The sequence below is a fragment of the Neopelma chrysocephalum genome, unplaced genomic scaffold (assembly GCF_003984885.1).
Source record: "Neopelma chrysocephalum unplaced genomic scaffold, ASM398488v2 Primary Assembly neopelma1_24, whole genome shotgun sequence".
Classification (NCBI taxonomy): Eukaryota; Metazoa; Chordata; class Aves; order Passeriformes; family Pipridae; genus Neopelma; species Neopelma chrysocephalum.
The window spans coordinates 35,494,719-35,521,422 of NW_020897693.1; the positions used below are offsets into that span (position 1 = coordinate 35,494,719).

The window sequence follows — 26,704 nt, forward strand, 5'->3', positions numbered from 1 at the left end:
GATGTAGACACATCCTTCCTTGGTAGCTTACACCCCATCACAGACAAAGGCATCTGAATCAGTTTTTCTTTCAGTGCAACGGGGGATACCTTGTTTGGGCTTCACAAAAGAGAAATTAAAAAAAATTAAAATTGTATGAAACAAAGGAAACCTTTAGGTGTTTGGCTCCTTTCAGTCCTTCTCCTTTAGACAACAGCTTTCTTCCCCTACATTATCAACTGTATCCTTGGCTGCATCAAAAGCAGAATGACCAGCAGACTGAGGGAGATGATTCTCCTCCTCTGCTCTGGTGAGACCCCATCTGGAGTACTGCATCCACATCTGGGGTCCACAGCACTGGGAGAACATGGACCTATTCGAACAAATCCAGAGGAGGACCACAAAAATGATCAGAGGGCTGGAACACCTCTTCTATGAGGAAGGGCTGAGAGAGCTGAGATTGTTCAGCCTGCAGAAGGGAAGGACCCAGGGTGACCTTATTAACATCTTCCAGTACCTGAAGAGGACCTACAAGGAAGATGGAGAGAAACTTTTACAAGGGCATGTAGTGAAAGGACAAGGGGGAATGGCTTTCAAACTGAAAGAAGGTAAGTTTAGAGCAGATATTGGGAAGAAATTCTTTATTTTAAGGGTGATGAGACACTGGAAGAGGATACCCAGAGAAGTTGAGCATGCTCCATCACTGGAAGTGTTCAAGACCAGGTTGGATGGGGCTTTGAGCAACCTAGTCTGGTGGAAGCTGTCCCTGCCCATAGCAGGGTGGTTGGAACTAGATGATCGTTAAGGTCCCTTCCCACGCAAAAAACCATTCTAGGATTCTATGATTTGCTTTTCGGGAGTTGTAATGTGAAATTTGGGGTTCTGCTACCATTTTTCCCTTCTGAATGTGTCAGGTTGATCATAAATTTTATGCATGTTATTTACAGTCTTTGGTTGCTCTTTGCTGTCTTGTTCCTTGGCCTCTTTCAGCCTGGGATTCCTGTTGCAGCTTGGGCCTTCTATTTCTACTCTCCTGCGTAGGCTGGATCATGCATACTGCTCCCAGTTTGGTATTTCTAGAGATGTTGGATGGGCTGCCCACTGCTTATTAATCTGCAGGTGTTTGTGTGCTGAGCTGCATGCTGTGGGTTGTTATCATAGAGTTATATTCCTGTTACTGCAGATCCAGAAGGATTTGGTCTAGCAGATCTTCCACCCAATCAAATTCATACATTCTGCCCACACCTGACTGTTCCTTACCGTGTATTTTGGGGATAGCCATTTCTGAATACGTTCTGACTCTCCTACATGTGAGCTCAGTGCTGTTCTTGAGACAAAACTTGCTTGCTCTGCAAGAAAACAGTTTTATGAGCAGACCTCAGTGTGTCTTCCCAAGAGTGTCCTAGGTGTCAGCGTGGATGCAGACAGCTTTCATGAAGGCCATCAGAAGTTGTCAAGGCAGCAGTCCTGGCCTGGAATGAGGGTGTGCTTGATTATGACTGTTGGTGGGGTTGCTGAAACGGCACCAAAGTCTTCAGTGAGAAGGATGCAAGCCATTAACTGAGGACACCATTCTGTAGTTCACCATTGGTAAATATTGCCTGACTTTTTTTTCAGCTTGTATTTTTTTTAATGTACTGAGATTTAGCAGATAAGTTCTGGTATTACTTTCTTTACCCATTAATTCACCATGTAACAAAAGTCTTTGGTTCCTGAGTCCTGATTTGCCCTTGTGATTAATATAGCTGCTAAACACAGAAGTTAGTACAGCTACTGAACCTTACTTCTGAAAGGCTTATGGGGAATTTCTTTTGCCATATGCTGTCAGAAGAGAAAAGGGAAGTCCCTGCCTTGTGCTACCACACAGGAAAGTGAAGGGGAGAGTGAATGCAGGAGGTAGGGGCAACTTTAGAGGAAGAACCCTAACTTTGGCACCACAGGTAGTTGTGAAGTTGTGGGGGAAATGCAAGAGATTAGAAAAGGTCATGGTATTTCTTCATTACAGAGGTGGAGTAAGGTTTTAAAGTCATTACTGTTCTGGTGATTTAACTTAGAATCACTGGGTGAGACAAGTATGTTTTTTCCCCAAGGTCTTATGCCCCTTTGTATCTCCTTGTCCCAGGTAAACATATCAAATTAACTGTATATTTTAAAGCAAGAATTCAAGATTTTCCTCTATGGCACACATAGATCCGAAACGTTTTACAAGGCATTTATGCAGGATTCATCTTTTCATACCTGAAAGACCATGTCACCACCAAGTGGAAAGAACATACTGTGCACTATAGCAGTACAGAGGGAGAAGGAGCTTTTGTTCATTTCAAATGCTTGAGGACCTTTGTGCTTAAACAGAAATGCGCAATCCATCTCCTGTAACACCATGATGCTCTCTAGCACTGTGTAGTGATTGGTGGTATCTCCTCAGGAGATGTGTTCTCTCCTGAGTCACATGAGTCTTGTCCTGCTGATACATGCACTATCTTTAGAGGCCTTCTCTTTGACTCACTGTTTTGTCCCCTGAATAATTTTACTCTGTTAAAAGGTAATAACAACACATAGTCTTTCCTAATTTTAAGGATGCTTGTAATTTGTTTTTGTTGACTGGGAATGATGATGGAACTGATAAGTTTGTTCATGGTAATTGTCCTGATGATGGACAGACTGTCATGTCAAGGTTCCCCTAATTCTGTTGCAGCTTAATTTCTCCTCTGTGGTGGTCTGGAACAGGAAACTTCTCTGTTCAGCTTATTGCTCACTGCCAGAGTGTGTGTGTGTGTGTGTTTCCTGGTCTGATAAGAATACAGAATCTTAGTTATCCTGTGTAACTGTCACAGGGATAGGTGAAGATTGGAAAGGAATATGAGAAGCCCTGTGGCCTGCTTTGTACTTCACTGTGTGGGAAGTCAGGTGGTTTCTTTTACTACCCTTCCAACAGAACCCATACAGGTCAGTGCTCTCCAGTACAGCAGGGTACTGGGACAGAGCATGGAGATGTCATCTATGCCAGGGAAGGTGTGTGAGCTTGTTAGCAGGCAGAAGAGGAACAATGCATGCTGCCCAAAAATGTAAAATTGGTATGAGTCAAAACCGAGTAGTTTCCTATTTCCTTTACTCTGTTTTTGAATTGAATGTACTTTCTAGTTCTAAATGCAATTCCTGGAGAAAATGCACTGCTGACTGTGGTGGGACTGTGCTGGTGTTTCCTTCCACTGCCATGCAGTGTCTCTGCCCAGCTTCTTATTGATTTAAAGCAAGAAAAGGAGCTAAAGCCTTGTTTGATAATAGCATATTGATGAGAAGGCTGGGGAAAGAGAGCGAGATGGTGGAAGTCTTTGTTCCTGTTTGACAAAAGATGGAGAATACAGGGGAAGAAATGTGAATGTGTATGGGGAGGAGGGAGGGGGAGGGAAGAAAGAGTTATTTAAAATCACAGCTAGGAAATCACTCTTCTTGTCTACGTGGCCACAGAAGGATCAATTTTCAATTTTGATTTCCCTGCCTTTTGTGGTTTGAGACACTTGCATGCCAGTGGAGATGGGAGATCTGGCTGCAAGTGTTTGTTTAAAACAAATTCTTGGTAGGTTTTTTTTTCAGATGAACTGCTTTCTGGATCAATTTAGCATGCTGCAAGGAGAAAGAGGGGAGAACCTCAAGGGCCTGTTCTCCTCAAGAGAGCATTTACACCAACACAACTCTGGCTACATCTGTGGTTTTACTTCTCAGTTTAGTGAGGTGCAAGGAGTGAATCAAGAAGGCCTTTGTTTCATAGATCCATTTACTGTCACGTAAATGGTGTTGAGTGTGAAAGAGCAAATGCACCACAGGCGGTTGAATGGCTTGATTTTAAGCGGTGCCGGTGATTTGTATCTCTGTAGGATCTTGGGTGAACAATAGACCACCTCTTTTATCTGTAGTTTAGCTATGGCAATGCAGGATCAACTGCTATTGATAATCAAAGCCGTGGACCAAAGACTCCACTGTGTAAATCAGTGTCATTCATTTCATTGAGCACATAAAGATGAAGACTTGGCTTGGAAAATTTAAATCATTGCTTGACACAAATGCTGTTATCTTTGCTGTTTCTTCAAACAAATGATGAATTTGAAAGGCAAAAAAGGTCCTTTTCCCCCCCCCAGTCAATTTCTACCGGAAATTTTCTATTAAAAAAAAGAACACAACTAGTTTGTGTTAAAATTGGGAGAATGAGGGATAACTATTTGTCCTGACAAACAACATCTGTTTTTTTTTCCCGTTAATTATTACTTTTGATGTTTTTACCTGATACAGATCTGAAACCCCATGACAAAAATTTTGAAAATTTGAGTTTGCTCAACACAATGTGGAGAGGTAGATTAAAAGGAAGCTGAATTTACAACACAAAATTATATATTCTAATGTTTTATTCTTTTCAGCACCTTTAATGAAGGTTTTTCTTGAAAATTAGTAGTTGGGTGGGGCTATTTTGGAATAAAATGACTGAATATTTTTAGGTCAATATTCAGATTTTTTCATATATAGGCTAGGCAAGTAGTTCCTCCTAATAGTCATAATAATTGCCAGCACAAGTCACTTCTAAGCTATTCACCTGTTTTGCAGACAGAGCTGTAAAGATTTTTCAGGAGTAATTTTGAAAAGTTTGGGTCTGTAATTTCAGGCACATAAGTCAGAGTTATACTTGAAAAAGATATTGCTATTGGTTTATGTAATCCTGTTTTTCAAGATAAATTTAAGCAAGAAGCAACAAAACCAATTCATGATTAATTTTTCTATAAATCAGACCCTTCAGCCTATTTGTCCTTCATATTGCTCATCTAGGTGAATTCTTGCTCTTGACATCACATTATCTAACTGGCACATACTTAATGATTGCATTGCGTGAGTGTGAAACTCATGACAATGTATGGAGGGCTGTCTGTGTCCAGAAGGGCTCCTGTATTTGTGGCCATAGAGCAGGACCAAGTCTTTAGCCAGTGTCAGAGCTCTGTGGGGCAGGGCATGCTGGGAGGCAGCATAGCAGCTCTGTGCCCCCTGGCAGTGCCTGGGAGAGCCAGGCTGCCACTGCTGGGGCAGAATTCAGTGCATGTGGGGGAGACTAAGTGAAATACTGCCACAACAGTGGCCATTGCCAGCAGTCTTGTGCTCCCTGTCATTTGGTGCAGTGTGTTCGGCAGCCATGAGAAGTGGGCTGTTTTTGCAGGGCTCATCCCTGTCTCTTCATTCTTTCCCTTTTCCCCATGGGCAGGAACTGCTCAACTCCTTTGACTTTCCATTTTCTCTGTAGTGATAGGAAGACTTAGGTTGGTTCCTGTTAGCACTCTTTATGGGTCTCAGGGACATTGATCAATCTTTTTGTGCCTATCATCAGAAACAGGCCATGTGTCCCAAAAACATTACTGAGAGACTAAGCTGTCTGGAGAAACGACCATCTTTTTGTTCCACTTTGACTATGCCTAGCCTGACAGGATAGGGGCCTAAAAGTGTGATAAATGACACATTTTCCCCATTCTTTTGTTTTTAATGTCCAGGAAATGTTGGTGAATTCTTGATAAAAATTTATTTAGCATCTGCTATGGGTCAGGTACAGGTTCTGCAAATCCAATTATCTGCATCTCTGTCAACATATGTCAGTCCTTATTTATAACTCTTCTTGATGTATTGAGTTCAATTGTATCTGAGGTTCTGCCACTGGAACACAACCCTGAATGTTTCATTTCTGTTCTAGTGTGAGGAGCCCACAGAGCTCTGCTGATGCTTGTCAGTGTTATGAAACAGTGAAAGGAGAAGGAAATACAGTTTATGTCAGTTATAGACAGATAAAAAAGAAGGTGGACTAAGTCGCACAGAATTTAGGGAGGTGATAATAGGCAGGAATAAATTATATAGATATATAAATAAATAATAGTAAGAAATTTGTAAAGGTGCTAGGAGTAAAATCTTAGCTCCACTGATTTTGATAATAAAAAATTATCTGAATTCACTAGTTTTGTGATTTTACCAAACCAGTATGTAAGAACATGGGCCAAGTACTCGAGACTTGCATTTTGGAGATAACTTTTTTTGACAAGTTAGTGATATGTGTGAAGGGAATTCACGCTGTTTGAAAGTGATGGAGAGAGGATCCGTAATTCTGCGAAGGCCATTGTTCTATAATATGTAATGAACTTGGCCAAAAATGTTCTAATATCTGCATCTGTTTTGACTGGTTTTGTGTCTTAACCTTCTGCTATCTGTGAGTTGCTTTTGGCTGTGTGCCTTCTCCCCAGTCGACGAAGGCGTTCTTGTCTGATTAGGAGAAAAGGTGTTCGTCATGGTTGAATTACTCCTTGTTTGAGACTATCCTTTCTTTGTCCACGATAATTTGCAAGCTCTGGCTGCCCCCATTAGTTTGTTTCTTCCCATTCTCCCATTTTTTTACATTTTCATCTCTTTCCTGTGACAATTTCTTTAGGATAAAGTGATTCCAGTGCTGAATTTGAGAACAAAGTTTTTACCTGGAGAGCTGCTCAACTAGTTGAAACTGGTGCTGGGTATGAGCTTAGCTGGATATGAGTTTGCTGTTGGGAACTTTTCAGGTATTTGTGCTGAGTAGCAATGCATTTTTGGTCAGCAGCTGGGTAAGAACCTCTAAGAAAAGATGATGATGATGATTCAGGAGAATGGTTCATGTCAGAAATTCATGCTAGAAATCAGCAAGAGTTTTGGGAGTTAATAATTTGGACTTGTTCTGCTATGTGTGAGAAATCACTGAGGTTTAGATTATAGCTTACACCTTGTGTGCTCCAAAACATTCTTCTGAAGTTGACGAAGTGATGAGATGTGAAAGTTTCAGTGGGGCGTAGAACCTATTGTATTGTGTCAGAGAGAGCATGGACGGTAAAGATGCAGCTGAGACTGAGCTTATGTATCCCAGCACTGGTTCTACTGTTGGTTTGGAGCTGTAGATGGGTCACTTTGGGCACTGTTTCTAGTAGCAGTCAGTGATTCTGTTTGGGCATGTTGTGTTTCTGGCCTTCAGCTTAAGACATACTTGGCTCTGTTTCCTGCAAATCCCCCCCCCATCAATGTATTGAGCACCAGCAGTTGTGAGTGAAGCCAAGACAGAACACAACAAATTACCATCAGAGATTGCCTGAGAGAGAGTAGGGATATGCCTACCCGTAGGTATGCTACATGGAGGAGCTGTGTAAGCCATTTCCAAGGGAGGATCATTTTAAGGGTAGATCTATGAGTAGAGGAAGTAATCATGTTGCCAGTGAGTTTTATTGTTATTTATTGTAATAATGAAGGAAAAACAAACCACTGTACAGAAGATACATCAATCTGGTATGCACTATCGTCTCTGTGTATTTCTGCAGTGTCCTGCTTTTTATTTTGGTTACATGTTCTTTGGAACAAGGACTGTCTTTGTTTTTAGTTTGTGCAATGCCTGGCTTATAGCTGTGTGTCTTGGTAATGTCAAAAAACAGGAAAGGTGACTGAGTGTGCACTGCCACCATGGACACAGCCAGTTGTGTAGGCTGTACAGTGTGAGCATCCCTTTTCTCCATAATGGGATAAAGGCTCTGGGAGGGTGAAGACCTGAGCTGACAGGGCCTTCTCTCTTATCATGCTGTTTCTTTAGGGGTATAAGGCACTTAGGTGAGGAATTTAGTGTGTGGTTGGTCTGCTGTTCCCATGTCTCATTGTCAGCATGGTGCTGGCTGAGAGCCTGACTGTTCCTCTAACCTTATTTTTTTTCTCCTTGCTGAGCTTACTCATTACCTTGCTCCTATCTTAAGGAAGTAGTGGCTTGCAGGGCACATCGCTCCCCCACTCAGACTTTCACTTTGCAACACCAGTGACAGCTCCAAGTTGGCAGGCAGAGGGAAGGATTCTCTATGACCTTCAAAATGGTTGACTGCAGTGGGTATGACATATTTCTCCCCTTCCAGTGGCCGCTCACCTCCCTTTCGTGCTCTCCCTTAACCTACTGAGGCTTGAGAGGTGAGAGCTGAGGCTGCTCCTTGCTGTGGGAGTCTCGGGAGAGCAGCACTGAGGCGGAACTGCCGAGCCTGAGCTGGGAGGAAAATGAAGTGAGGGAGTGGAGTTGCAGCCTGCGAAGCAGGCACCACTGCTGCTGTTTGCTTGCTGGAAAGTAAATAAAGGACAAAAACAAGGGCAATTGCTTTATGATAGAGGGTGAGGGAGAGAAAATAAAGAACGGGTAGAGGAGGTGAAATTGAGATAGGGTGGGAGGGCAGAGAAAAGGTGAAGAAAATAGAAGTGAAAGGGACCATTGTCTCCTTTCTGGGAGACAAGGAATAAGGAAAATTTTGAGAGCTTTTGCAATTGCTATCAAATGTGCTGTTGTCCCATTTATCCAGTAGCCATTTTCCTCTCTTGTATTGCAAAGGTGACCTTTTGATTCTGCATACCTGGGATAAATCCACATTAGCAGCTGCTTAACATGACTTACCAACATGGTCTGCTATTGCAGTACAGTAGGTTCTATAGAAAACTTTAAGATGGCAAGAAGATCCAGTTATGAGAGTCCATGACTAATGGTCTGATTTGACTAAGTACAAAAAATGTGGCAATTTTGTCATCATGGTTCAGCCTTTTCTTGATGTGTATTTTCTGGAAAGGGTCAGGGAATTCTATTTTAAGTCAGCTCCTGCCTTTAGTCCTTGCATTATCACCATTTGCTCTACAGACAAGAAATACATTTTCCTTAACTGTGAAGCTAAAAACTGGTCAGCTAAAAGCATTTTTATCTTGTGCATCTAGCAGCAGAAAAAGGGCAGATGAGTGCACATAGGTCAGCTATTCTGTGTGATGGCCCCAAGAAAAAAGGTATAAATTTTCTCAGCTATCATGTGCTACAAAACTGGCTTTGTATTTCCATGTGTGTGGCTCAGCTGGGCATGTTTAATCCTTATGCTCTGTTTTTTTTGGATGAACAGCTACTTAAGTTCTGATTCTGTCTTCCCTACTGCTGCACTTGTGAGAAGATAGATATCTTAAACCCTTGACTGATGAATTCTGTTTCTTCATAAATACGAATTGGAGAATGAATTGACACCTACAATGTCATTTCTACAGGTTAAATCCCATAGACGTTGATTAATTAAATAGACGTTGTTAATTAAAAATGTTGAGCAGAGTGCAGGAAATTGTGGGAGTCTCAAGAAAATGGATGTTTTTGGTAGATAAGTCATTAGTGAGGGCTTCAGCACTCTTGAACTTTTTTCCTAGTTTCTTCACAGACTTGCTGTCAGACCTCAGACTAGAAGTAGTCCGTGACTTTGGATATTAAGTTTGGGCTTGATCTTTGGTTCTTGCATGGCTTTATTTCTTCTTTTTAATACATTGAGAAAGCTGTGAAAATTGAGTCTCAGATGCCTTATATTGAACAGCTCTAAAACAAAGCATCTAAAGTAAGCAATATGTGGGAAAATTTGATTGAAGGAACTGTGCTTGGTTTTCTTATTTGTTTGGTGATAGGAATGACTCTTCAGCTGAATTAATTGTTTTTCAGATATTTTAAGAAGAGTAGTTAGCTTGGCATAAACATAGCTGTTTGCTGTTACATCTGGGCACATTGTTTAGTGTGAGACGAAATCTGGATGTGGCTTGTGGAAGGGAGATAAGGCTTTGCTCTTGCAAGATGGCAGTGAAACTTCAAAAGGTCATCTGAGTGAAAAAGGCAAAGATTTGCTAATATATAAAGGTGAAGCAACTGAAAAATAGTGTGTCTAAAAACAATCTAAGCAATACCATGTCTTCCCCCAAAGAAAGGGACACATGCAAACCTGATAGGTGGGGAATCGATTTGCTTCCTGTCAGTACAGCGAATTGGGAACTCAAGACCCTTCTTCATGTGCATGTTTGTTTCCTCACTCATTTGGAATGGCAGCAAAACCTATATGTCAATAAGTCAGTGTTTCTTTGCTCTTTGTGATAATTACAAGTTAAATTATTTATTATGTTTTTAGCTAGGTGTCTCATCTGTTGACAAGAAATTGTGTCTTCTTGGGACTTTTCAGGCCTGTATTTTCTACCTATATGATTCTATGTGGAGCAACAGTGCTTGATGATATAGTGAAAATTGGGTTAACAGTTTTTAAAATACATCTTTTTTCTTTTTTTTTTTGGTCTTTTTTTCCTTGTCAATTTTTTATTATATACAAGTTCCACTTTGGCTTTTTTGTGAAGATGAGCTTTGATCAGGTAACTTCAGCTCTGTTAGTAGCATTGTTTGGATTTCAACTGCTGACTTAGTTATGTGATCTGTCAGCATCACTGGTGTTCTGAACTATGGTTACTTTACTCATCTACCTCAATACTGAGACGTGCTGGAAAATTAAAAATACAGTTACCAAATTTAATAAAAGAGTACTGACTTAGAGAACAGACCATAAATAATACAGGCATAGAATAGTAACAGACCAGCAGCTTGCAGAAGGCATGAGAGCAAGTGAACAAAAAGTGGATTGCAGAGAAAAAATATTCTTTCTAAATAAAGGTATTTTAAAGTGGGATGAATTACCTGATATTTCCTTTTGTTTTTTGTTTTTTGTTTTTAGTTTCCTGGCACTGCTGCTGTGGGTTAAACTGTCAGTGAGCAAGAGGGAGCAGGAGGGTAGAATCTATGCTTCTCTGAGTGATTTGCTAAGCCTCTTAAAGTATTTATTCCTCTCCTCATGATCATTAATGGATTCACTGTTTTGACAGCGAGATAGGTGCCCAGACGTTCCTCTAGCCAGTTATTCATTTTTCATCTGGAAGAAAGCATTTTATTAAAAACCATTTTCTGGTTGTAGGGGGAGGCCTGGGAGAAGCAACAAATGTGAGCTGGGGCAGGGAGTGCAAACGGAAGGGTGGAGGGTGAGAAAGGCATCATGGCTCAGCAGATGCACCAATTAGATTTTCTTTGCTAAGAAGAAAAGCAGCCTCTGATAGCTGCCCTGTACTCTTTTTGTGAGAATGGACTTTTTTCATGACTTGCTTGTCAGATAAAATGAACGTGTATGCGAATGTGGGGAGAGGCTGAAATTAATTACTGTCAGTAAATGAAGCATACGGAAGCTTGTCTTGATGTTACAGTGGTTGTGAATTAGTGCAGAAAATACAGTGAAAAAGCAAACAGTGGAACATTGTATTTGGATCAGAGCTAGCTGTGTACTGGCTTGTTAATGTTCCCCTACACCCAAACCTACTTTCTTGGGTATATTGAAGGTATCCTAATTACACTTGTATTTCCTCTATGCTCCCCTTGGGATTCTTAAGATAGGGCATCACACTCCAGATCATCACTGCTATTTCCACTGACAGTCTTTCAGCTGGGAGAGAGATCCCCCACCATAAATGGCTTGACAGAGAATTTGGGATACATGCTCAGCTTCACAGCTGTGCCGAAAGAAAAAAACCTCCCAGCAACGTTGATGGCATTATTATTGTAACATACACTTACTGAAACCTTCTCAGAAACCCTTCTGTCTCAAAAGGGAGCAGAAATTAAATACAGGACAATAAAACCTTAGCTTCCTCCTGTTGGAGCCAATGTCTGAGCTGCTGCTGATTTCAGGGAAGTAGAAGGGGCACTAATGGCGTAAAGATTGTATAGAGTTCATTTCTGAGAGCTGCTTGGCAGCTGTGGGCCACCTGAGATCCTTGTCTACTTTAATGTAAGTTGTATATTCTTAGCACAACTTGAATGTTACACCTGGAGCAACTGTTTGTCCCAATTAGGAAGATGCTTAACTTATGTAAGCCTGCCAAGGTCTTGAGTAAACATTATGTATTGGCAGGTCTTAGTAAAATTTCCTTAATAGAAGCATTTTGTCCCCAATGAGCAGAATTAATGTCTCTGTTAAATAGTAGTTATTGCCATTAAGTATTGCTAGCTTATATCAATTCCTTATGGAATCCAGTAGGTAAACATGCTTCTTTGAGGAAGCATGTCCCACTTAAGTGGATTACAGAGCAAGTTATATCCAGTCTAATGCAGCACTGAACCTGAAGCAGCTTCTGCTGATGTATTTACAGGATTTCAGCATCATGTCTTCTGAACTGAAAAGCCATGAGCTACACTGATACAGTGGGGATTGATTTAGTCAAAGCTGTCAGCAGTTGTAAAACAGTCGCACAAGTAAACTTTGGTATGTGGATAGTTTAAACAAATCCTGATGTACCTCTTGGATTTTGGTTAACCTAAGGTCAAACCCTATTCTGATCATAGATTTTGACATTTCGGAATTGAGGGCTCTGCTATTACTGAGGCTTGAAAAATGCATCTGCCAGAAGTCAAGGTGAAGCCAACTTTCATGTATATATCCAATAAGGTATTGGAGGCAGAAAGTCTTCAGATACTTGCTTTCAGCCTGGATGTAAAACTGAAATTTTTGACTTAAAACATCACCATGCTTTTAACAGCAATTATTTGCTTTTCTGTTCTGGTCGTTTCTGCACCTTTATCACCTCCCTATCTCAGTGCTTCTCTGTCCTCGTTCTGAACTCTGTGCAGAACCCTTCTCTGCCATGCTCTGAACTCTTTCATGCTGAGCTACTGTCTCAAAGCAGGTGGAAAAGGTTGTATTCAGTGATATCGAAGTTTACATCAATTACAAAATGCCTCAGAATACACCAGAGTAGAAGGAGTTACAGACGTATGTGTTATCTTTTTTGCTAAGTATCTGTGTTAGATTGAGCAGAATGTACTATTCACAGCTACAGTTCAGTAGTGTGTGCCTGGGCTCTAAGAGCTAAAAAGTCCTCATCAAGTGCCAGCAGGATGATTCTGCATTCAAACTTCACTATGTTCCTTCTTTTACTAGCAGATTTTTGGGTGGAAGGGAGGGAATGGCAAGTTCCTCAAAACGCTCAGTGTCTCATGGCTTTACTTTGACTTTGCTTCCGACCACGTGGGGGAAATTACGCCTGAACCTCTGAAACACCCAAGCTTCAGTTATGGGAAAATGTACAGAAGATGTGGGTGTCATGGGAGAAGATGTGGAGGAGAGAAGCTGAGCCTCCACAAACTTCAAAAGTAGACACATTTCTTGTTTTGGAATCCCAGGTGATGGGAATTAGGGTTGTAAAGTGTGAGGAGAGAGGAGGCTGGTTGTGCAGGTTTACAGATCTTCTGTGAATAGGATGCTGTTGTGGTTTAGGAGTGGTATTCCCCAATTGAGTACTCCCACTAGAAAGACCACAAACTGCTCCCCTGCTCCCCTGAAGGGAAAACCCAAAAGGCAGAGATCACAGGTTGAGATAAGAAATATTTACTCTAAACACCAATGAGATAAAAAAACTAGCGGTAATGAAAACAATATTAATAACAAAAGTATACAAAAAAGGGGGTGATTCACATGCGAAAATGCTCACTGAGCTCCAGACACTGAACAATGGTGGATGGGTTCCCTACCCTGCCACACTTTGTTCAACTGCAAAAACCACACCCTTCCTCCTAGAAGGGGGAGTCCCTTACCTCGGCCTCAGCAATTGATGTGAGGTGGTAAAGAATAACTTCCTAGCCACGACCACATGGCTCCAGGCTCTGCCTCCTCGAAACTAATGTAAAAATTAACACTGTCCTGTACAGAACCAGGACAGATGCATCTCAGTAAGTCAGTATAAGGAACCTAAATATTAAATAAATATTAGATTAAGAGCTGTTCCGTTTTAAAAACAACCCGCTCAGTCCTGGTCTCTTGCAGTATAATTTATGTGTCATCCGTGACAGGGAGCCCTGGCTTCAGCAAGTGGTTTTTCATGGCACTGCTGCCTCTGCACACCAGTTCTTTAAATGAGATGGCAAGGCTGCTCGGATGAGAGGAGTGGTATCCTGTGGGGCATTGGTGATTCCTCTCCCCTGGTGCAGAAGGGGGTGGTATTTTTTGTCATTCAAGCACATTACCTTTGAGGAAAAAGTTCCTTCTACACAACAGTGTTTAAAACTGCAAGCTCCAAAGGAGTTTCTGTATATATCCCCAAGTATAGAGGAAGTACTATAGGTGGCAATAGAAACCACTAACCAGGATCATGTAGTTACTTATCACCTGGTTACCAGCTCTGCTGCAGCTAGAAGAAGAGCTGCTTCCCTGCTCTGTGACACAAGCACCTTCATATCTGCAATGGGCATAATAATACTGTCCGACCTGCCACAGGAGGCAGAAGAATCTATACCAGACTTTGAAGCAAGTAAGTATGAAATATTGTGACTTGTCTGGAAATACTCCATTTTATTCAAGACACACATCATCAAGCTGCATATCTTTAGATGATGACTGCTCAGAAATTAAATGGAATGTGATACACTGTTGTGAGATGATAAACGCCACAAATTCAGCCCTGGGTAGGTGAGGACAGGTGGATGAAAGTGGGATAAAGTTGCTGATAAAAGTTATGGTATGTCTGAAAGCCTTGGTGGGGAAGGTTATCAGAGGAATATGAGTGAATATATTAATCTTTAGCTGGAGCTAAAGAAGGAGCTCTTTGATGGATCTAAAGCACAACATATTCTAGAATAAACTGGTGGATAACAGGTTCCTGATCTACTTGATAGTGGAGGAAGGGACCACTTCTGCTCTACTGGAATTGCTTAGGGTCCCAGCTGCTGTCTTAAGCTCTGCACGTAATTCCTTCCTCAAAGTCCCAGCCCCTTTGTGAAAGCCCTGGTTATGCAGCATTGGTTTTGGCTCATCCCATAGCATGAATACACTCTTGTACTGTGCCCACTTAAGTTTATAAATGTCTTCATAAAATACCTTTCCCACAGTCTTTACTGCCTTTTCTAGATTCTTTCTGCATCAGCAACGTTTAGTCTGGGAATCCCCTCCATGCTGTATTAAGAATACAGAATTTTTTTAACACTGCTTGCTGTCTTTGATGGTTTATTTGATTTATGGGTTCTGAGCATTTCTTCTGCCTTAAAATCTCCAATAAGTTGAATTCCATACTTAATTGACCTAAACCTTAATTTTCCAAACAAACCTTACAGACTGAAATCCGAATGTTACACAGCTGGTAATGAAAACTAACTTGAATTGTGCTACACAGAATGGACTTTTCCAGATGATGCTCTTTGGGGGGAAAAAAAGAACAAAAACATTTTGTAGACTAAGGCCTGCAATGGGAAGTGCAGGATGAACAGTGTCTGAATATGCTTTGAGCATCCCAAGTGCTTGAGTCTCAAGCTTAGCCCACTGTAAATCCAAAAATCCCTTTTCTCCGCAAAGAGCTTGAGCCAGACTTCCCCTGGGGGAGGGATATTCTGGATGCAGTGCTTTAATACTTCCTTTTCTGGTAGGAGACCTGAGGTAGAGAACTGACATGAGGAAAGGGGTGTTAATGATACTTTTCTTAATCTCTTGAAAGCATTGCTTGTGATTTTCTTTCACTCTTGGAATTCCCCTCTTTTCCTATCCACTTTAGCAGTCTCGAGGAGGAGCTTGCTCAGGTACTATATCTCTCTCTGAAATGTTTGCAAACAAACCCCAAATCATATGATCATCTCTTAGTCTCACGATTTGTTGTTCTGTTTCAGCTGCTTGTTGTCTGAATTCAGAAGTGTTTTCTGGGCGGTTGGCCCGACTCAGTTTAGCATCCAAATTGGGTGAAATTCTTAGCTGCTTTGTTCTAGTGTGAAACTTGGCTGGAGCAGCAGAGTTTTGCTGTGAGTTCTGGAGCTCATGTTGTGTTTTGACTGGAAGGAATTAGTCTGATTAAACTGATTCTTTATTCATGCAAACACACAAAATTGCCACAGCTTCTACCAATCAATTACCAGTTTGTCTGTCTGCCCATCACCACTGCATTATTGTGCAAGTGATACAGGCTTTGTTTTTTCATCCCTTGTGTGCCACTGCCTACAGCAGTGCCCCACGCTGCAGCTTCTACTCCTGCTTTGCCCAGGTAGAATTGACAGTGCAAACCCTTTGACAGAGGAAAGTGGAGCTTCTTTCTTGTTCTCTGCTTTGCTTTTTTTGCCTGCTCTCCCTCCAGTGTGTGCAATACATACAACAACACATCCTTGCTACCATGCTGTTAACTGTGCAGTAGCCACTGGTTTGACCCAGCAACCTCTTCATCTTGGAGGCTCTGACCTCCCTCTCAGATGCTCTCAGGATGTGTTTGAAAATGGGTAGAGCCTTGAAATACTGCAGCTAAAGCTTTCTCCATGCCAAGAAACGTTTCACCTCCCTTCTTCCCTACAGCAAACAAATTGTATTGACAGACAAAAGCAGGATTATGGTGAGGAGATTTGCAAGACAACTGGATTACGGAAGCTAAAACAAGCAAACATTGAGATTATGTTTGGGGGTGGGCAGGATGGAGTTGGGGGGGAAGAGGACAGCACAGAGGAGTAACTTGGGCTGTGGTGCTGGTCTGACACAGTGATGGTGAGGCAGCAGGAAAGAGGATTTAAAGTAATTTAGGACAAAAGCAAGCACAGTAATTTCTCCCTGTAAACTCCAGTGGATGGAAACTTAGTACATTTGCATTATGGTTGCTGATTTTTGCTTTTCAGGAGTCTGGGAACAAAGAGGTAGAGTAGAGGGAGAACAGGAGGCTGGCCTAAACCTGTGAGTCCTGCAAGCCCTGCTGCTTGCTCAGGCAGGATAGGCACCAGCTGTCAGCTGATCTGAGCAGAGATCAGCTGTGACCTAATTATTGGCCTCTTAAACCTGCATTATTCCTTTCATTTTCCAGCTCATTGACGTTGTATAGAGACAGGGTGAAAGAAGGTAGAAAAAAGAGTTATTGATAATCCACTTCCTATGTATTTGCCACTCAGCCAGGGTCATGGCTGGATGGCCTCTATCAAGGAGAATGAGGGTGGGCTTTAAACCCTTCTGCTCCCCTGTGGGAGGAAGACAGCTTTGTGCATTTGGGGGAATGGAAGCTTGAAACAATTTGAAATCAAACATTGGTGTGCTCTGGGTCAGAAAGACTTTGTAGTTCTTGTGTGCTCTGAGAAGCAAGGAAGTGAGCAGTTGATAACCTATGAGAGGAAAGAATGAGCAGAAAATACTCATCACCTCTGTTAACACAGGGGCAGGCAGAAGTACAGTCTAACAGGTTAATAATCCTATCAGTTTGAAAGACATTATATGTGTACATTTTGCAGTAATCAGCAGACAGAGCACTTGAACCATAGGCATGTTTTGGCCTTTTTAAAGTTGACATGGCTGTGTGAGATAGCTTTGCCTGGGCAGCAGAAAGGTACCAACCTAGTTAGAGTGACCTTGCACACAAATAATATACCAGCTCATAGTCTTTCTGTGTATCTGGCTGCTGGTGAGAATAGCTTGGCAGTGTTGCTTTACCCATCCAGAATGTGTTACCCACTGTTACTACCTGCCTTGAGAGTAGTTAGTCAGTAGGAAAAATTGGAAAAGACCTGATACTGGTGGCTAAGATGGTATCAGGCTGGGCGTGTGGCTCAGTGTGGTTGGAACTGAAAAGCATCAAAGCTCTGCTTTCTGCCAATGGTGACATGGCCTGAGGAAGGCAAACATCGTGGCTCTGTCAGGCCTCCTGGTGCAGAAGGAGAGAAGGAGAAGGTGAGAGAAAAACAGATTGTGCAAAATTATCAATTTTTCTGTACAAATCTGCTTTCCAATTGCCAAATCTCTGTGTATCTTCCTCCAATACCTGATAATCCCCACCAATCAAATGACCTTCTTGATGATTAAAGGATCCTGTTTGCTGATTTGTCACCAAACTGGTCTTTCAAGCTTTTAAACACTTCTGCAATGCTTGCTAGTGAGCATATATTTTCTAAGTCTGCACTTGCCAAGGTCCACTGACAAATGCTTCTTTGCTGCTTTATTCCAGTATATAGGCGCCCTGCATTTTCTGCTGTTTCTGACACTCAAACCTGGTGCTGAGGAAGAGAAAGTGGGGAGATTGAGTGAGAACTCCCCTATTGTATTATACTCTCTAATCAAGCCAAATTGTTGAGACTGGCTGTAAATTGCTGGGATAATTGACCTTCAGTCATTTGAAATACACTTCTGGGAGTGAAATACGTTTTACTTTCTCTCTCTCTCCCCCCCCCCCACCCCCTCCCCTGTTTGAAGCCTCTTGCAGCCCTTCCAAAGCAACTTCTGACAAATTTTGATCAATAAGCTAGCCAGTGGTAAGCCTGGGTCTATCACATCTATTACCTTGATGGCAGTGGTACTGGAAGCCCTTATTTCTTCACTTTTGACATCAAAGTAAGCATCATTGAAGGAAAGGGAAAAACAAACCGGAGGGATTAGAGTTCAAGTTAAGTGGGGATAGTTTTAAAGAGTGAGCACTTCCAAGCCTGATCAAATCTATTACAGTTATTTATTATTGACTGAGTACTCATTGCATCCTTGGGGCTGTATGATATGCATCTATAGCCACTGCCTCTGGAGCCTCAGTTTTCAGATCAGAGTTATGCACTGTAACTTAGGAGTGTACCTCGTGTGCTCAATGTGCGAATGTTGTCAGGTACTAACCATGTGGGAGGCAGCCTGTGGCATCAACACTTTTTTTTCCCCTGTCAATAAATATGCATCGTGATTTACTGTGTCCTTTTTTGTGATATTTCTGTTGTGGCTGTTGCCTATTGCTCTTGCCTTAATGGAAAGTGTAAATCTCTGGGTAAAGTGGCCTGCATACCTCGGATCCCCAAACAAAAATGATTTTAATAATTGCAAAAACAACAAAAGGCCCTTGTATAAGGGATATGGTGGGAGATTAAACAGGAATCACAGCAGTTAGTATCTATTCCTGAGCTTTTTACTATTAATTGGTACTTTTTTTTTTGTAACAGCAAAGACAACAATGGTGTTACTTATCTTCCTTGGGATTTTTGCAAACTAAATGATTCTGACTAAATAGTTGTGGGACCTGAGTCAAGTGAGTTGCCATTCTTGTGCCTCAGTTTCATGGATAATGGTTTATAAAATGGGATTAAGTTTATGCTGTGAGATCTTCAGAGTATGCACCTTGACCTATGCATCCTTCTTGGCTGTGAGATATACTAAGGGATAATCTAGTAGATCCTGACTGTGGAGCAACTAAAGAAACTTCTTCTCATTCCTATTTTGTGACTTACCTTTTTTTTGGATTTATGTGAATTATTTCCTCACATGAAGAAAGCGAGGATGATGCTGTTAAAAAGCGTTCTGAAGTTCTTCAATTAAAGATGCAGTTTAGGCGCCAAAATAGTAGTATTATTGTAACACGTGCTAGAGAAACAAGCTGCCCTGAGTGAGTTCATGTGTTGCTGGGTAAGCCAGTATTTTGTGGTATAGTGCTGCACAACTGGAAATACTTGCATGGCCCTCATGGAGCCAGGCAGCCAGACTGGTAATTTGTGAGATGAACACCTAAGAAAGAGACTGGCTTGTGAATACAGATCGAAAGGAGATTTGGCCCTGATAGCATCAGTCTGCAGCAGGACTGTACAGAGATTTCTGGTAGTACCCTAGGGAGAGGAGAAAGCTTTGAAGTGAGATGTAGCAGTTACAGCTTGTGAGGCTGCAGTGCATGCACCTGGTCCTAAAGCAGTGAAGTGCCCTAAAAGGTAAACTGCATAACAAGAGGTCTCTTGCATAGGAGGTGCTATTTATCACCCCCAGCTGCAAGCAGCAGCAACCTCTAATACAATGGAATGATGCCGCAGGCCAGTCTATACATTTATAAGCACGTTAATAAATCATCGTAAAAATAAAACACGTTTATTGCCATTATAAATTTACATGGAACAGTTGTTATCTGTGAGACCCTCTTTTCTTACCCTCTTATCGCTACAGACATGAATTAGATGCCAGAGGTATGGATATGGGAGAAAGGGGATGCAGAACAGGTAAGGACTCCAGGTCTTCAGACAGGAGCCCAAATTGATGCCCCTGTTTCACAGTTCATCTGTGTGATTGACATGGGATAGTTGGTTACCAGCATCTTGTAGTCAGGGACCTTGCAGATCCCAGTGGTTTGTGAAAGCCAGAGGGAATGGGCCAGGGCATCACCACCCTAATGTCTCCATTCTAGAGTGTACTGGGGACAGAGGCAGGTAACAAGACCATTGTGACTGCCCTGAGGAGAACATGGGGCAGCCAAAACAGTGCAGCATTTCTGCTTCTGAGCTACTGCAAAGACTGTGCTGGCCATGCCACAGGGTTAGCATAGGACAAGATGGTGCAGGCCTGCTTCCGGATGGGCCTGGCACTTTGAAAGCAGGATGACATTCACCTGGTTGGCTGAGCTTTTGGGTCATTTGCCACAGCCTGCATGCAGTCACATTGACATCAGGACTGAAAGGGCTGCCAGGTGCTGTCATAACTCCTTTAGTGGCCCTGGGTTGCTGTGCTAGGTGCAGCAGTCTTAATGTGCTGGCCTGGTGTGTAGTATTTTTGCAGGGACTGGGTGCTTCTGAAGTGCTGGATGACATTTGATAGGTACAGGATTGCTTTCTGGGTCGCTGGACTCCCTTAAAACTTCAGGCCTTGAGAGGTCAGAGTGAGTCTGAGGCGTGACTTCCTGTTCATGTGGAAAAGAAGGTGAGAGAGCTTGTTGTCTGACATTTCATGATGGTTTTTTAGCTGATTCTGAGCCTGGTAGCTTAGGCTTATGGATTTTTGTTAGCTTTTGAGGCTGCGACTAGCATAGCAAAGGTTTTTCTCTGGTTTTAACGGCAGTCTGTCATTTGTTTCCTCACACTGTTGTAATTTTATGAGGGAAGCCGCCTGGGAGTTACAAGTCTCCCAAAGAATCCAGCAGTGATTTATGAATGGGCCATCAGCAGTTATTATGCCAGCCACTGCATGCATTCATTCTAATAAATTTCCTGCATCTTCCATAGCAGCTTGTTTTACTCCCGTTTATTGATACTGTGGTTTTAACAAAAGCATTACATCAATTACAGTAATTGCATTCAGCACTGCTGGAGCTGTGGTCTGAGGACAGGTTGTGGATCCTGAATGGGGGATTAAGGGCTATTGAGAGGACCTAGAGAGAAGAGAGCAGAGGTAGAGTCAATACCCAGGTGGATTACCCTTGACGCTTTGTAACCCTGTAGTTTTAATGTCTTTGTAAGAAAGAGGAGGAGGCGAGATCATTATAGATGTGGCCCAAATGAATCTTACCTACTCAGCTATGCCAGTTCTAAATTATTTTCAAATATGAGATATTAATCAGGGTTTTGTACCATTTTTAATTGCCATTTTTTCCTGGTTTATCTATAGAAGTTTTTTAGTGATTGAAGCAGTAAATATGGATTTGATGGATGGACTGTTGAATGGATAAGGAATTGGCTGGATGACTGCACCCAAAGGGTTGCAGTCAAGATCTCAATGTCCAAATGCAGATCAGTAACAAGTGGTGACCCTTGGGGCTCTGTATTGGGACTGGTACTGTTCAATATCCTTACTGTGTGACAGCCTTTCCCTGGCTGACTGAAGTCAGACTGCTTCAGTTCCTGTTTCCTTAGCCCTGAGCTTTTTCTCATTTCAGTCACAACTTCCAGAATTCAGTCCTGTAAGAGCTAACTGCTTTTCCCAGATCCCTGTGCATCTCACCTGGCACTCAGTTCTATCTAAGTTGGACCACAGGTGAGATGAGTTCACCATAGCTCAACACTCAGTGTAGCATTGCACGGTCCCTGTAGTAGATCTGTGCAGGAAATTTAGCATGGGATAACAGAAGGCTGCAAACAGGAGTCTGATTCACCAGTGGAGATGTGAGAGAATGGAGGACTACAGAAACAGAAGATGCTGTGAGAGATGAAAAACATTATGCACTTGTGTACTCATACTTAAGTATATGTACATACATAGAAAATTCTTGTGGATATTAAGATTGTGAAAACCTTTGGCCTGGGTTAGACCTGCTATACAGTGAGTCCAGATACTATGTTTTCCAGTGATAGCGTTATTCCTCCAGACAAATGAATTAATAGTACTCTCCATACTATTCCTTTGTGAATTAGACCTCCAGCACTACAACCACAGCCCTTCTGCTTTTATTCTTTATTCCTGGATTTATTCCCAGTTTTGTCTATGAAATGATCATTTAGTACATGAGCAATATGCTGATTTCCCGTTATGGTTATTACATTTTCTGTTTATAAATCAGGAATTAATTTGTCTTTTTTGGGTCCCTTGATGCCTTTTTGCTTTAATAGCCAAGTATGTTTGGTCTGTGTAATCTAATGAAAAATAAGGATAGTAGATAGTGAAAAGTGATATCCCCAGCAACCTGTCATCCTCCTCAGAACCTGGGGGACCCTCTTTTTATCTATTTTTTTTTTTCCATCCCAGAGACCCACTTGCATCTGTCACTTGCTGATAAGAGACTCTTGTGCTCTTTGGTAGTTAAAAGATAGGCCAGGGCTGGAGGGGAGGAGGGCTTTGTCAGTCACCTGGGAGTGATCTGCAGCCCTGCCACTAAATTGTTCTGTGACCTTCACCTCCTTGTATAGCAGAATAATTGAAATCAGATATAAAATAACCGATTCAGTAAGTCTGTTTCACTGCCAGTTCTGTTCCACATTGCTGCACCATAATGCATATGCATACTGCTTTGTTAAATTTGAAATGTCTTAAGTGCTTTTCTTTTTGTGGAGCTTAGTAGAAGTGTGTGTTGGGAAGATTATAGCAAATGTGTACTGCAAGAGCAGTGTAAAGGGCACAGTTCTTTCATCCTCAGTGCTGTTTGTTTTGGAGACTACCAGCCAGAGATTCTCCTGCTGCATGAAGCACACTCTTTTCTTTCCCTTGAGCAAAGCAACTCTCCATGCAGCATTCAAGTCCCTGGCTGATCCAGGACACAGAAAGCTAGTGGCTAGATTCTGGGCTTATTTTCGTGGGTCTTGCTCCTTTACCCTTACTGCTGTTACTTTAGAGAGAAGAATTCGGCCTCAGAATTGTAAATCCTGGATGGTCTTCAGCAAGGTAGGGCAGAGAAAAAAAAAATTTGAATTCCAAAGCTTTCTGTTTGAAGCTTCTCGGTGGGAGCAGTTCTCTCAGGAAGGGGAAGAAAAGTGCATACCTGCAGAGAGGGAATGCACCCAATACCAGGTTGCTCAGGAATGGTAATGGTAAGTGTGGTTTGGGATGCAAATGCTTGAATTGCTGGCAGGTAAATCCCCATGCACAGCTACAGAGCTGTGGAAAAGTCAGTGCTGTTGTCCTCACTTCTGCAAGGGTTTTCTCTCCTCTTGAAAATACTCTGTCCTTTGGAGAAGTATTATTTTTGCAGGAGGGTAAAAGATGGGGAGAGACCTACCGACTCTTTCCTGCTGGGTTCCCGTGCTGATACATAAGCCCTGGCAGATGAGAGGCCAGCAGGAATCCTTTTTGTGTGTGAGGCTGGGTTTGCCAGAGAATATTTAATGCTGGGAATGCAGAGTTGGTTTCTGTGTTTTCGGGGCATGTTTGGTATTTGTCTCTTGCTGTGTCATCTCCAGTCCCCTTTAGAGGGCTTTGAATTTGCCAGTTTGTAGAATGTGTGTTGGGCTATGGGAGATAAATGGTTAACCCTGCAGTGGTCTGGTTTGTCCTTACTAGCCAGACAGGAAGGAAAGACAGTAGCCTAAAACATTAGGAAACAGTTGTGACATTCCCATTTAAGCAGGCTTCACCCCAAACAGGCGGCTGTTGCAGTTTTGTCTGTACTGTGTTGGGGACTGGGGAGGGTAGAGGGAGAAGACAGCAGAGGAACAGAACCATGTTTTCCCCTCTTGCTGGAGGGCATTATTGTCTAAATAGGCAGTTTAGTCAGATGTTTACTAGATGAGAGTCAGGGGAACTTGAGATCTCTAGGGAGAATTCATGCAAAGCTGGAGACTATAAAAATGCCCCTGAGCAAGTGAATTTCTAGCAATAACACTGTCACTTTTACTAGGAAATTAAAAATTAAAAGGGAGATAAATCATGCTTCTTAAGTATAGTCTACCATTTGTCCCTCTTGGCCTTATAGACAATTTAGAGTGAACGCTAAAATACAAAAGCTACACAAAGGGCCTTTCACAATATTTGTTTAAGGTCTGCATTTTATTAGCTGTGGACACCTGTCCTTTGTTCCAGGTTCATTCAGCTGTTGATCTATTTTCTGTAGTATTTCAAGGTATTGTTCTGCCTTAGCATCCTAAGTTAAGGCAGTATATCCAGCACTTACATTATTTATATCTGGGTATGTGTGTGTAAATGTAGTTGCTTCTTTAATGCAAACTCAGAGAAGCTTGCAGAATGAGATACTGCTATGATTTTAGATATATTCTACACTTTAAACTCAGAACATGGTTTTCTAGCTGATTTTTATAGTTAGCATTAGGTTGTCCTGGTAAGGCCCTGGCAACTTGTGAATCTGGGCTTCTGAAATGTGAGTCTGATTAATGTGAGTCTTTGCATTGGGTTTTGCACAAACTGCATGATCTGTCTTGAAGCAATGAAATTTGGAGCAGTTTTCAAAGTAGTTATTAAATATGCATATATTATGTAGATAAAGGCCTCAGTATGTTTAGGGAGACAAGAGAATTAGAAACCAGTTTGGCTTAAAAACATGGTAGTATTTGTTTAGGAAATGATCATGGGTTTGTAAGGAAATGTCTCATACAGAGAGAGGGGAAAACCCAAATGAAAACAAGATCATACTGTATGTGTGAGTTGTTCATAGAAATGCCCTGTTGTAATAGAGCCCTCAAATTTCCCTGCTGCAGCAGATGTCTGGAGTGAAGTTTCTTTTGCTGGTGGAATGTGCTGGATAGGAGGCTGAGTTGGGCTGCCTTGCTAAGGCGTGATGGCCCAGGCCAAGAGGGTAGGGAAGGGGATGTTGGGTGCTGCATGGTGGTCAGGTTTCTGGAGGTAGTACTGGCTGTGTCCTGAGGTGGGCTGGGCCAGGGTGGGTGGGCCACGACACTGAGCTGGGCCAGGGTGGGTGGGCAGGGAGGGGAAAGGTCCAAGACTGTAGAGCAGGGTCAGAGTTTCTGGATTGTGTGGAGATGCAGCTCTGAGATGGTGAGTGACTGCTTCATTTCTAAGATCCATGCTATATGAAGGAAGGGTGCCTATGCCCGCGTGGGGTTGGTTGATGGACTCTGTCTTTGAATCAAGATGCATTTGCAGAACTGCATGCAGAAAGCTTCCTGACTGCTTGATATCTGCAATCACCTTACTTAGCTTTAGGATTGCTTGCTTTCGTGAGTGGTATAGAAGCTGCCCCATATACACTGTATGATGTTTTCCAGGTCTCAGACTGAGCCTCTTTTCCAACTTACAGCTATTTCTTTGGTTATTAACAGCTTTATGGTGCAGCAGGGTGACAATGAGGATAATCTGAATTGGGGACCATCTCATGTGGTGACAGTCACCAAGCATGTCAGCTTGGAGAGGGTCAGAGAGACTTCTTTCTCCAGTCCAGCTCCCGTCCCTTCCTCAACAGTGCACAGACTTGCTGCCGTCTCACAGCATCTTACACAGGACAACACAATTACCCCATCCTTATAGCCTTACTTAGGGAACTTTAATTTGCTGTCAGGGAAAGTGCTGATGCCACAGGTTGATTCTCTTTCATGTGGTAGGAGGAATATACCTCATTTAAATTAGCAGCTATTTTTGTTATAAACAAACCTGTCATGCTCAAGCAAGCAAATACTGTCACTAAATCCCTTCTAGAGGCAAAGTGTTGGCCACAGGGGTAGGGTGGCAAGATTCAGGGGTATTAGTGGTCAGAAAATTTTCCAGCACTTTAGTGGCTATGCCCTAAAATCTTATGTCAAACCTTAAAAGAAAGTGGCTTAACTGGCTTAGTGGTCACTTCTGACTCTGACAGCTATATATCCTGTCCTTGCTGCTCTCTGATAGCATAATCACAGAATCAATTAAATTGGAAATGACCTCTGAGATCATCAAGTCCAACCAATGACTGAATATCACCGTGTCAACTGAGATGATGGCACTAAGTACCATGATGTTATATCATATTTCCATAATGTTATTTCACCAGTAGTAAACTGGAGTATTTCAAAGTCTGAGTGTCACTGCTAAGGAAGTGGTTTTGTCATTATCCTCATTTTGAAAGTGAGACATAGAAGTCAAGGTGACAAGTCAAGGCAAGCATTTTGGGGTAGCTATGAGTCATGGGACACAATCCAGACCTCCTTGTTCCTAGGCATTTAGGATCCTTTGGTTTTGTGCTTTGTGACAGTAACTTCAAAATCATCCATGGCAACAGGTGGTGAAATTGTTCTTTTTCAGTCTTGATGCAGGGAATAATGGTAAATAGTCTGTCACTGTTATATGACTGGGAAGTGCAGTGGCTCTGTGTCTGTGTACAACAGGCTTTGTCATGACGGTGTGTTCTATCCAGTGCATGACTATACCTAACCTGTGCCTAAATTAATTTCTGTTTTCTGACTTAGAAGAAAATTGTGACCATAAACATGGCCATAATTTTAAAGAGTCACCATTACATAGAGCAGATAGACTGAGAGCACACTTGTGAAGGTGCTGTGGAATTGGCCCTGCCTGTCTGCAACGGAGAGGGAGGAGGAAGTAAGCCTCATATCCACAAAGAGGTGTGTCATCTGACTTTTACCACGCCTTGGAACTCCCAGATAGGTCCAAGGAAGCTAGGCACCTAAGCATCCATTTAGAAATTTGGGCCAAGATCTACAAATTCACCAGTATGTTTCCCTAGGCGCAAAAGTTATGTTTCTTTCTGGTTTTAACAGCCCTTTCTACACTGATTTCAGTACATTAGTCTT

General features: G+C 42.1%; 1 protein-coding gene across 21 annotated transcripts in view; it reads left to right on the top strand.

Annotated features, from left to right (window-relative positions):
* Nucleotides 1-26,704, top strand: part of NRXN3 (neurexin 3) — a 1,019,488-nt gene that overhangs the window by 175,725 nt on the left and 817,059 nt on the right. Inside the window, exon 1 of one of the 21 annotated variants that reach the window (XM_027672826.1) lies at nucleotides 7,901-7,962. The exons of the other annotated variants lie outside the window; for them this stretch is intronic. The gene's annotated coding sequence lies outside the window, so the exon portion shown is untranslated. Of the gene's footprint in view, nucleotides 1-7,900; nucleotides 7,963-26,704 lie in introns of those variants that run through there. 21 annotated transcript variants of the gene reach the window in all.